Raw genomic sequence first — 13,187 nt, 5'->3', positions numbered from 1 at the left:
ACTAACTGTTTCTGTAACTAACTGTTTCTGTAACTAACTGTTTCTGTAACTAACTGTTTCTGTAACTAACTGTTTCTGTAACTAACTGTTTCTGTAACTAACTGTTTCTGTAACTAACTGTTTCTGTAACTAACTGTTTCTGTAACTAACTGTTTCTGTAACTAACTGTTTCTGTAACTAACTGTTTCTGTAACTAACTGTTTCTGTAACTAACTGTTTCTGTAACTAACTGTTTCTGTAACTAACTGTTTCTGTAACTAACTGTTCACTATGTAAAAATGTGGTGTTCTGTTTTAAACTGTCAGTGTATATGAACACTTATGTCTTCTTTGCCAATCCTGCACTGGCAATATGGTATTTGTTTTTAATTTCATATTATGAATCTTCAAAACTCCGTCATTTTACAGACATAATTACAATTGTTAGCAATATGAGTGGTATCCATTCTCACCACAGCTATCGTAGGAAGGAGGTCATAGGGAAAGTTCATAGGAAACTAGGTGAAACTTGTTGGAGAAGCATTAATCCTGAGAGAAAATGCGATCCCTACCTGAACCAGGTCACTTGCATAAAGAAATGCCTGTGGTGACTTAGTTGAAAGCTGAAGCACACGTTTAATGAAACTTGTGAACAGTTAGGGCTTAAGCACTGGATGAAAGAAAACACATTATTCCATAGTGACTCTTTTAATGTCATTACGATTTTAATCAATCTTCGACTTGTACCATTATAAAATTATGTCCACATTATACAATGCATCACCAATGTGTAAATTTTACTTATTTATTGCCTTATAGAAGGAACACGTACTTCGAAGACTGGCACCTGGAACAAAAGTCATTTTCTATTACTTTAGAAATAGTATTTGCAGACGCTTCAAAATCAGTGTTACATATGATATTATTTCTTTCAACTTGAATTCACACACAAATAATTGTGAGACTTATTAAACTACAATGTAGTATACATAAACTTCAGTTATGTTGACAGCTAATGACCTAACTATTTCGCTGCTGCAGACCTTGCCAAATGCTCTGGTGCTGTGCTGAGAGATGGCGTTCTGGTTTATCCGAAATTCTTATCAGATTTTTCAGAAACTACTATGGAAAACAATTTAATTTTTGCACCTCTTACCATCTGGTACCTTCATTTGACAAGTGTAATATTTCTTTTCGTTATCCATCAGACTTCCTGCACTGCATCATAAGCTGTGGTGCACTGCACTGAATTTAAGATTTTGCAGGGGTAAAAATGCATGGGGTAAACTGTGTGGTCAATTTTAGCTCATACATTGCACTGAATAGAACAGACAAGATACAGAAATTTTATTTACAACTGAGAGCAGAACAGGTCATTTTGTTCGAGTTACTAGGTTTTATACAAAATGGACAGTTGTGCTCAACATGCCCATTCACGTCCTTGCGTATCACTGATCATGTGGTCACAGCAATCTTAATATCTTAAATAATTCAAGAGACTGAAACAAGTGGTTTTCATCCCCCCCCCCCCCCCCCAATCATTTGCACATATCTTTTATTGTACATACAAAACTATTTTATTTACCAAGATATGAAAGTAACTTCCCCATAGAAGAGGTAAGATGGCAACTCAAGATGCATACACTTGTCCATAGCACTGTAGGAATAACGAAGAGACGCTCATGTACACACCTCACAGCACCTGGGAAAAACGTACACCACCACAGCAGCAAAAGGGCTTGGGGGGTGGGGGGGACACTTCCACAAATTTAGCACACACAATGAACACCACTGAAAGCTTCTTATCAATATATGGTAATACAATTGACGCAAAACAACTATAGGGAGTAGGAAAGATTTACATATTGTGTATTTTCTCATGGGTTTGTTTACTCAGTACAAGAAACATGACATAGGCTCACGTAACTACTGACAAATAACGGAAAGGAAATGCAGCGTGTTTCACAGCAATATATTACTTCTTCTTACATCTGACAAGATGCCAATGACAGTAAAATCAGCAAACTTGCAGCTTATACAGAGATTATCAATGGCCAGCAACAGTACAGAAAGGACTATTACAGCTGGAGGCAGATGGAATTTACAGAGCACCAATAATGAAAATGTATATGCATTAAAATACAATTTGCCTCTGGATATTTTATCCAATGATACAAGATTTTAATATAAATTAGTTACTGAAACATATTACTCATAGTTCTAGTGAAGGCCTAGTTGCAGCTAAAATCAATTCCGTAACTTAGTATGAGGCACACTGAAAGTAACATCTCAAACTTGTTACGTGAAAGTCTTCCAAATAAAACAAATTCCATTACTATTCTAAATCTTTATTCTTCAAGACTGCATATTTGCAGCCCTCTTATTAACAGGTGGTTCTGAATTGTGTGATGTAGAATTATTTGTCATCACATTCTATACTCTTTTATATAGTCACAGACATGTGCCACCTGTGAGAATATCCAGTCCAACTGCATCTTTCACTTAGAAATCTATTGAGAAGCACACGTCACCTCCTTTAGGTAGCGAAAAAAATGTTAAAATTGCTCAGCCCTGTAAGCCGAAAGAACAATCTGTTCCCACCCCAAAATATGTGATCACATCTTGGATGTGAATTGCAGAATGACATCTAGCATTGTCATGCAGAAACAAAACTCCAGGCCTCAGAAGGCCACATCTTATATGCCATATTGCACGTCAAAGTTTAGGTAGCACAGTAAGCCACTGCATTTATTGTTATTCCTTGCTGCATGAACTCTAGCAAAATTCCATGTCTACATCAAAACACAATTGCCATTATCTTGCACGTTTGACTGCCTGCTTGGCCTTGAGTAAATGGATGTTGTGGACACTATTCCACTGACATTTAGACTCTTGTGAGAAACCCATGCCTCATCCTGTGACGATGTTCTCTAAAAATTGATCACCTTCATAATGGTATTCGACGAGAAAAATCAAAAGCACGAGCCATTATTTTCATTTTGTGTTTCCCAGTAAGCAGCCATGAAAACCAATGTGAGCACAATTGGTTGGAACTGCAACTTTTCAAGACACTATTTTGTGTAGAGTTGTTCAACTCGCATTCTGAAATTTGAATCATCCATCTTCACGAATTTTCAGCCATGGATTTGACCAAATTTTCTGAGACCAATGAATGTCAGCCTGACTGCGGTTCATTATGGACATTTTCCTGTCCGGTCTTGAAAGCACTCACTCACACACTATGCTCACTCTCATCGCATTAGGGCTATACACCTAACTTACATGTTTATGAATTTTTGCTGCTGGAACTCGCCGGTTTTCAGAAACCGAACCACTGACCATATCTGTCAGCGGGCTCATCAACAATGTTTTAATATCTACAAGTTACACTGCTAGCAGTGTCATGTGACGAGCAAGGAATGCCGAAGTCTCTTCGCATGTGCTTTAAAATGTTTGCACGACACTTGATTAGCAACAGAAATTCAGACCTTACTTTCTGAAAAAGTTCATATTTCAGTAGACAATGAACAGCCTGCTGTAATCCAGTTTCAAATTCAAAGAATTCATCCACACATGGCACAACCCCTTCTTCAGCATGACAATGTGAACACATAAGTGCCACAACATCTGCAACCATCTGACTCCTTTGATTCACTGTCACTGATCTCCATGTCCCGAATTGCCTTATCTGGTTTTCATCTGTTTCCCAACTGAAATAACATCTTGAATGACTTCCCTTTGACAATGACAAAGCAGTGCAGGTTGAAGTGAGGTTGTGACTGACAACGAAGTAAAATATTCTACAGCGATGGTATGAACGAACTGGTCTCCTGTTGGGAGCGATGTGTTCTTCACCAGGATGACTAAGTTGAGAAGTAACTATGTGGAAGCAAGATTGCTGCTCACCGTAAAGATGACACACTGACTAGCTGTCCGGCACAATCAAAGACTTTACTTCTAGCCGAAGCCTTCTTCAGGAAAGGAAAACACGTATCCACGCTAGTAAGCACATCCCAGACACACATGACCTTTTCCTGGCTGCAACAACCAGAATGCAGGTGTCACACTGTACGAAAGCAGCCATTTTCAAGTGGGGCAGAGAAGGTGGAGCGATAGCACAGTACACGTGGGGACGTAAAAGCACTATCTTCCATAGTGTGCAAGGACTAGATGGCACCAGAGTAAGGAGGGGAAGAAGACAAAGCTACCACGTGTAGTGCCTGAGGCTAGGCAGAAGGTGGGAGAAATGGCGAGTGGAAAAGGAGAGCAGCAGAAAGAGGGCAAGAAACATGGACGAAGCATATGGGAACTGTAGGTATTGTAAGTTGAAGCTAGAATAATTTTGAAAGCAGGGAATTTGTTTCAAGGATAACTTCTATCTGTGCAGTTCAGGAAAGCTGGTGATGGTGGGGGAGGATCCAGATGGTCTAGGTTGTGAAGCATTATTTAAATCTAGCACATTATGTTCAGCTGCATATTGTGCTACAGCGTGGTCTACTTTACTGTTCTCCATAGTTCGGCAGTAGTCTTTTTCTGGTGGACAGTTGGTTGGTTATCATACCAATATAAAAAGCTGTACAATGATTGCAGCAGAGCTGTATACTGTATGGCTATGTTTATGTATGTCTCAGCCACCCAGAGATGGCATATCTGCAGTGACAACTTCCTTACCCATATACTGAAGTTGTCACAAAGCCTTTCGCACACAGGCACTATCCTGCAGACCTAGATCACAAAAGAACTTCCCATACCATGTTCCTACACCCCTCCAAACCACCACGAACAAACTACGAAGGATTGGAGTTGCCTCTACGTCCAATACCACACCAGAAGGGGACAACTGAACCACATCCTTCGTCAGGGCTTGATCATGCACTGAAATGAGGGGCATCCTCCCCACCCCTCCGGAAGTGTTGTTCCTTTGCACACCCAACCACCACAACATCCTACTTCAAATTCAAATTGTTGCCACAGCAATCATATCTGTGGGAAAAACAGATGCGAGACCTGCCCAATCCAACCACGCAGCATCTTTTATTCCAGTCATGTCCCAGGCTTATCTTACCCCATCGAAGGACGTCCACCTGCAAAAGTGCCATGTCATACCAGCTCTGCTGCAATCATTGCACAGCTTTTTATATTGGTATGACTACCAAGCGGCTGCCCACCATGACTGGCCACTCCCGAACTGTCCCTGAGAACAAAATAGACCACCCTGTCAACAGCATGCAGGGAAACAAAAAAAAAAAAGCTTCATTTCAATGTCTCTTCACAACTTGTAGAAATTGGGTTGTCCACCACCACCACACCTTTTCTTAACTACGCAGATGGGAGTTATCTTTACAACACATTCTCCCTCCTGAAATCATTTCGGCCTCAACTTTACAGTAACTTACTGTCCCAAGCCCCCTACCCAAGTTTGCAAAACCTCTCCCCTCCACAGATTTCACCTCTCATCACCCTCATGGACTTATCTGCCGATGTACCCATCTGTCTTTTCCCCTTCTTGTTTCTCTCCTTTTCTGCTCCTGGTGTCATGTGCACGTGAAGTGTGCTTGATTGTGTGAATGTTTTATGCAATCAATGTATTATCTGTACAGTAAATAGATATTTATCCTTTTCATAATGCTGTTTATATTTCAACATCAATTTTCCATCGTGTACAAAATAACTACATGGACATGAAGAGTTATGTTGTAAATAATGCTTTTTTTTAATTCAGAAGGCTTTTAAGACTTTTGACATAAAAATTTGGAGGTATTGCATTTCAGTATGCCCTCTTACATCTTCAGATGTTTACTGGTGTTAAATTATGGAAGCCAATTAATGTAGCATTACCAAATTGCAAATGCTGGAAATGAGAGTGAAGGTGCTGCTAATAATAGTAAGATACTTTACATACCTTTGGCCCCAAAACTTCACATTCCAGCAAGAGCTACTATGTGATTGAAGTCATTGGGGTTGTCCAAATTATTTAAGCATGACTTCTAGCCCAATTTCAAAAATTGCAGATGAGGAATGGAAGTTCTGGAACAAATCTACAAAAATTAATTATAAGTAATTTCATCTTTATACAGATACAGGGTGAACATTAATAAAACCGCCAAACCGCAGGGATGGATTGCCAACTGGATGGAGGAAAAAAACTCCTATGAACATGTGTCCAGGAACGCATCATTGCCACGGTAGCTGGCATTGACAAGTGACAGTTCCACTGACCACGCACCATGTATTCCTAGGGTGTTGCAAGCTGTGTGATTGATGCAGTGTACTGAGAGCAGCAGAATGGTCCAGTATTCATGTTGGGAGCAATCTGAGATGGTGTTCATGTATGGCCCAGCAGATGAAAATGGTTGAGAAGAAGCAGGGCTATACCAAAGTACCCTAATTGACACCAACCCCTTCACACAGCATTTCACACCCTTTTAGGATTTTTGTGAGAGCTTGGGGACCTTTCAGACACACGAACGTGCAGAGAGGCAGTGGTTTGAGGGTACACCACGGTCTGGAGGACCACGTTAAACAGGATACCAAACAAAACCTAGTACAAGTTTCAGTCAAGTGGCCCGCAACAATGATGCATGCCGAAGTACAATTATGTCTATTCCACATCTGGAGAGAGTGTGTGTGTGTGCGTGTGTGTGTGCGTGTGTGTGTGCGTGTGTGTGTGCGTGTGTGTGTGCGTGTGTGTGTGCGTGTGCGTGTGTGTGTGCGTGTGTGTGTGCGTGTGTGTGCGTGCGTGCGTGTGTGCGTGTGTGCGCGCGTGTGTGCGCGCGTGTGCGCGCGCGTGTGCGCGCGCGTGTGCGCGCGCGTGTGCGCGCGCGTGTGCGCGCGCGTGTGCGCGCGCGCGCGCACACACACACACACAAATTTATCATCTTACTAGCTAAACAATATTCCATACAAATGTACTTCTCCCCAAAACAGGAATCAGATATAAGTTTAAATTCTACAGCTCAGCACATACTTAAAATACTGCTCATATTTTATTCAATTCAGTATCTATCCTGGGAAACTGAACCTTTATCAACTGTCTTTAAAATTTGTAGTCCTGAGCCCAACCTACCGAGAAAATTAGCTTATTTTAGCCAATAACACAAATATTATGTAGTCTTTACTGCAGCACTTAAGGTCGTTTCTTTTACATGAGCTTACGCAGAGCATTGTCACTAAGAACTAGAAATAATATTTTGCACGAGTATTACACCATTTTAATGACAACACAAAATTACAACTAAATTTTGAAAAACCTATAAATTTCCTAATTCATGTGTGAAACTTATCTAACAGCAGCAGTTTATCAAGGTTGAGAAATGGTAGCTATTTAATGCTGAAATTTGTTCTCTACATTCCCAGTTTCACATGTAACCTTAAATGACCATTGGTTGCCCATGCACGCTACTGATAAGCACAAGCAGCAGGAATATTACAAAATAAAGAGACCATATACTGTGAACAACTGTAATCTTTATAACTGAAAACTGACAAATTTGACTGAATTTTCAGGTCACATTAGGTGTATAAAATTTGTTTCCTCATTTTTCTGGTACTGTACATGAGCGTTTTCATGCTAATTAACAGTAATACATGCTAAATTCAGGCTGATTTATTATATGTGATTCCATTTACCTTCCCAACCCCCCCCCCCCCCCCCCACCACCAACAAGTTGGCTACCTGGATCTAAATCTTGTGGTAAACTATTGACTAGTATGGTGGTTAACATACCATTGCCAAGCTGACAAGATCCCCAGCACTGGTATCTACTTTTCATTGCAGTCATCTATATGGTTATGTAGGTTAGGGACCCAGGCATCTCACACTGCAGCCACTCACTCATTTGCGTATACTTGACAAAAAAAATTTAAAAATTTGCGTGATGCTTGATTAATGTCAAAAAAGTTTTGCTACATTGAATGATTGTGAGTTTGAATCTTGTGAAATGCAGTAAATTATTTTTATTTTATCATTTTTATTTAATTAACTGATTTAATTGTAAATTTTTATTTCCATTTCTTTGTCACAATTTTAATCATAACAACAACTTCATCTGCTCTCAGTTTTTCTTCCTATCATTCTTTTCAAACTCTGCGAACTTAGTTCGTATGTTTTTAATTGATTTTATATATTAATTACAATTTAATTTCTTTTGTTTTACCACCGTTTTCTCCTCCACATGTATTGTGTTTATTATATCTTTGCTTAAATTTCATTTTACTTATACACCCATTTTCCCACAATTTACACATTATGAAGAAGTGTTCATGGGGAGAAAAAGGACACTGGCATGATGTTGGCCCTCCAGTAGTGTTTACAAATATTACATGGTCAAGTCTCTTGACACCAGGGCACTATATTCAGCAGATTTGAACTGGTAAATGTGTGAAACACACTTACCATGCTTCGGCATTTGGCCACTTGTAGCACTAATTGACACCTTCATTCACTTTTGCGTTGCTCAAATGTTTTCAGTAGGCCTATAAACACAGCACCAGTTACATACTGTTCTAAGCTGAGCAGAAGATGTTTCAAGAATTCACTCTCGTTAAGTGCAGTAATTACGTACATATTTTTTACCGATGTTACACAGTATTTACTGTATGTATTTTTTCCGATGTAAAAGAATCTGAGTGATAATGTGCATGTGCGTGGTTTTTTACATAACTGAGGAGGCACTGTGACCTGATAACCTCACTACGATGACCTCAGTAGAGACAAGCAGAACAATGCGAACACCACAAAATGCTTGTCTACATATTTGAACTTGACACCAAGAAAAAAATTCTTGAAATGCACCCTGCTAAGCATGAAATATGTAACTAGTGCAGTATTTCACTATTTAAATAATGAATGATAGCTGCAGGCTTTCAAAAACATCGATTATGACGTGTAATGGAAGGTGACACCATTCACAGAAAACCAGACAATGATACTTCTAAGAACTTTGTTTACCATTTGTTCTGTTTCAGAATGTGTGCTTCACTTTATTACAATACTAGTATCACATCTGCAAAGACAACTAATTCTGCTTCTTGTATATTAGATGGGAGATCATTTACATATATGAGGAACAGCAGATGATCTAAGACTGAACCTTGAGGAACCCCACACCTTAGCTCTCCCCAGCTGGAATTACGTCCCCAAACATTATTGAATGAATTACTAGGTACAACTTTTTGCATTATTTTCATTAGATAATGTAATATCTAATGAAAATAAAGCAAAATTTGGCTGGTTATATGATCAACCCCACATAACTTCTATTTATGAACTAGAATACTGTGATTCACACAGTAAAATGCCTTAGATAGGTCGCAGGAAACACCAAGCGGTGCTATTATTTAATGACTGTAAAATATAGCAAGTGAAGATGCAAATGGGTTTCTCAGTAGAGGAAACCTTCTGAAACACTGATTTGCTGAGAATAGTATTGCTGCTAAGATGAGAGATTCTTCTACAAAACATCATCACCACCTCAAAAATTCTAGACATGATAACTTGAAACAGGTCAGTAGTTATTTTCATCTCTCAACACCTTTCTTGAAGTGATTTCAACAAAATGTGTTAAGTTAGTAATGCACTATATATTTCAGGTAGGACTGAACATATAACAAGGGAACAAATCTTTAGCATTCTACTGGAAACTCCATCAAAGCAACATGAGCTTTTATTTTTGAGAAAATGTATGATTTTCTTAATTTCAGGTGGAGATACATTCATATGATTGAATTTTGTGAAGTTACATTTTTACCATACTGTTGCAATTTTGCTCTTTAACTGTTCATCCTTACAATTTCTACTATACATAAGAAATTATCATCACATACATTGCTTCCTGTGACATTTATCACCCTTACATTCAGTTCAATAGTGATGTTGACTATTTGTCCTGCGTCTCATTTCAATGCATTCCATATAGCCCTAAGTCTGATGTTGGAATTACTTTTTCTGAATGATGTGCACATTCCTTGGTTTTGTGATCTTCTTAGTAATTTTGGGTAGTTTCTGTAGTATGCAACTACTGCAGGATTCCTACTTATTCTTGCCAAAAGATACAATTTCTGTTTTTCTTTCACAGGATACTTCAATCATGGTTTCTTAAAATCTGTTTTCAAAGAAAATGCAGATTTATCATGGAACAGATTAAATTATAAATTTCATCCCAGATGATCTCTGGTGAACCATTCTAAAAATGTTTTTCCTTGAGTCATTCTAATTGATTCCCACTGAGTAGTATCCATACCCTAAGGCACTACGCTATTTTATCCTAACTAAATCTGCATCCTGATCAGAGAGAGCATTTGTTATTAGAAAAAAAATTACTTTCTTTCTTTGAACTTCACTGAAGGAAACATTATCAATTATGGCCCTACTGCCTTTATCCACCTGTGCTGGAATGTTGATTACCGAGACCAAATTGTGGGATCCAAATGAGGTTTCCTGGCCATTTCTCCTGGTGGCAAAAAATCAATTCTGGATCAATGTTTAACTGCTTTTATGGCTACACAGATTGACAAAATGCTTATAATTTTTATATGGTGCAGCTGAGCAATCAATGAAGTAACATGTAAATGTAGGCTTCCGCGGCCGTTGTCACAGCCAATAAAATTACCGCATTGTCATCTGTAAAATTCCGACATTTCGGTGACTGTTGGAAGACGCCTTCCTCAGGGAGTATTAGCAACACACCCTGAGGAAGACGCCTTGCAACAGACACAGAAACGTCAGAATTTTACGGGTGACAATGCGGCCTCAATCTCAAAAGAAGTTTACTGACAATGAAGTAACATATTTAGAAGATTTTGCCAAGTATTTTGTTTAATGTGCACAAGAATTTGCAAGCTACTATACACCCTTTCATAGGATATTGTATCAGTGACTACATGTTGCAAACTTATTTGTTGCATTATTTCAGATCATCTGGCAATGTGATACAGTTGTCTTCATTTGAGTTGACAAAAAGTCATCAATTTTCGACTCAACCAGTAGTGACAATGCCACCATGGACCAAGTCAATACACTGAGGTATGTGCTTGGTGTTTTGTATTGGAAAACTATAGATTTGCCTTTGTCGAAAGTGTTGTGTACTGTAACTTTAATCAACAAAAATAAAAGCCAATTTTCCAGGCACTTTCCCTTAATTTATGGAGCACTGTAAACCCACGTTTCACATTAAACCCACTGTCCTGGGGAGGGGAATGTGACTGGTTTCAGGCTTTAATAAAAAATGGTATTTGTGAAGCAAGTGTAAAATTACAGTTTTCATCTTTTCACTTAACTCGTCGTTTGGATAAATTTGGACACAATTGGAAAATAGTTGGTGAATGAAATTTCATATTCCAAATCCATGTGCTACCAAGCTACCGTGTATTAAATTTCATGTTCAGCATTTGCCTACTATACGAGATAGAAGAGTCCGAAGTTTACATTTCTCTCTGTGTTGCAATTTCTGCAATGAACTTTGATTCAAATTATCTAGCAATGCTATTCTACATTAGATAATGAGGTAACTGTACTGCAGTTAAAACGATCATCTTTCTATTGCGACCATTGTGGACTGTTTTATGGAATGTAAGCTTTTTGCAAACGCGTGTTGAATACACCAAATATTCTACAGACTCTGCACTTGCGCAGTTTTTTATTCTGTGTAGGAAGTGGTACACAAATGAAACTTTACATTTAAGAACCTTGTGTTGTTACATTACTACATGCCAAGCTCACATTCACCATACCTTTAGTCCCTTAGGTATAAGAACCCAAATTCCAAAATTTGTGCTGGCAATTTCGCTCAGCTGGTTGAATTTTGTGCGTAAAATTCTTTTCATTATAATTCTTAGGAGAATGCACGAAGTTGTACAAGACAGCTAAATTTCATTTCTTCTAACAATATTGCCAGAGATGCAACAGCTGAAGGCACCAGAAATTCATGCTCACTTTGCACAACATTGCATATGCAAGCAAATGGCTGATTCTCTGCCAGTACTGCTTCAACTGACATGTGACAATGTTCATATAAAATTTCATCAAAATCCGTGACAGCCGAGCAGGAGTATGTTCCAAAATTAAACTATTTAACATGGAAATACGTTTTTGTGCATTTTGCGAATCTTTGTTGAGCAGTGGAAGACTAACAAAATGTTCTTTATCCTAAATGTCACTGATCTTTAATTAGATTGAATTTGGCAAGATGCACTCTGAGAACTCCTATTGCGTAGTGCAAGAGACTACTAACACACTATTTTTCACACTACACCAAAGTGGTGACTGATTGGCAATAAGCTCTTTGATTTACATAACCTTAACAGTTTATATTTGTTTTGTAAATAAATACCGCCCTTCCTTGGTGCACTGTATTTTATTTTGCCCATACAGATTTTGCCACTTTCACTTTAAGGCATTGTCAGTGGGATCTAGAATGATACAGTTTTGTTTTGATGTCTATTATTTGTAGATTATAAAACAGTTGAACCTTTTTTATGTAAGTGATTAATTTTTTTTTGTTGGCATTTACATGAAACATTTCTGTGCTTGCTGTAGAGGATGGCCAACAGTTTATGGTTGATGAGTTATTCTTTCTTTGGTTCACTATAGTAAGTTAAATGGAAGTGTATAATTTACTTTGTAATTTAAATAAATGTAGGTAGTGTCTAGCAACAATATAGATGAGGCATTAAGTCACAAACAGGTACATGGAAGAACTTCTATACGAAAGCTTTCAGCTAAAAGGCCTAATTCACAAATCGAGAGCTCCCAAGCCTCCATATTGAAATGCCATACATATCACTAACTGCTAAGTACATATTACAGAGCTTCACTTAATATGTAAATATGTATCCAACTAAAATTAATACTGTGACAAAAGTGGGTCTGTACGAACATTCTAACGAATATTTAGCATTAAACTGCCGATGTACACAGTACATACACGGACAGTATTTTCTTTATCATGAGCAAATAATTTAGTTGCCACGCCTCGATCTGTTACAATTCTTTGAGAAACATTCTCGAAATGTACCATCATATTGTTTTCACTTAAACATGATTATTGGTTATGCCAAGGACAGCAAACATAATAAAATATTTTTATTTTTGTCACTCCCTATTTCCGCACCAAGCCTGCAAGTTCAAGTCAAATTTCACTGGGACCGTAACGATTCCAGAACTGCATTCTTACATGTCTCCACTGTCAGCTCCACAAATAAGGATATCTA

General features: G+C 38.2%; 1 protein-coding gene across 3 annotated transcripts in view; it reads right to left on the bottom strand.

Moving 5' to 3' along the window:
• Positions 1-670: 670 nt before the first annotated feature.
• The window catches only part of LOC124804591 (myelin expression factor 2), a 111,629-nt gene continuing 99,112 nt past the window's right edge, over positions 671-13,187 (bottom strand). The window contains exons 13-14 of one of the 3 annotated variants that reach the window (XR_007017347.1): positions 5,881-6,016; positions 671-825 (exon numbers count right to left, since the gene is read on the bottom strand). The gene's annotated coding sequence lies outside the window, so the exon portion shown is untranslated. The remainder of the gene's footprint in view (positions 826-5,880; positions 6,017-13,187) is intronic. The other 2 variants (XR_007017348.1, XR_007017349.1) reach the window with 2 other exon arrangements.

This window comes from Schistocerca piceifrons, chromosome 7 (genome assembly GCF_021461385.2).
Source record: "Schistocerca piceifrons isolate TAMUIC-IGC-003096 chromosome 7, iqSchPice1.1, whole genome shotgun sequence".
Lineage (NCBI taxonomy): Eukaryota > Metazoa > Arthropoda > Insecta > Orthoptera > Acrididae > Schistocerca > Schistocerca piceifrons.
The sequence above is the reverse complement of the archived record's forward strand: the minus strand, read 5'-3'. Positions and strand labels throughout refer to the sequence as shown.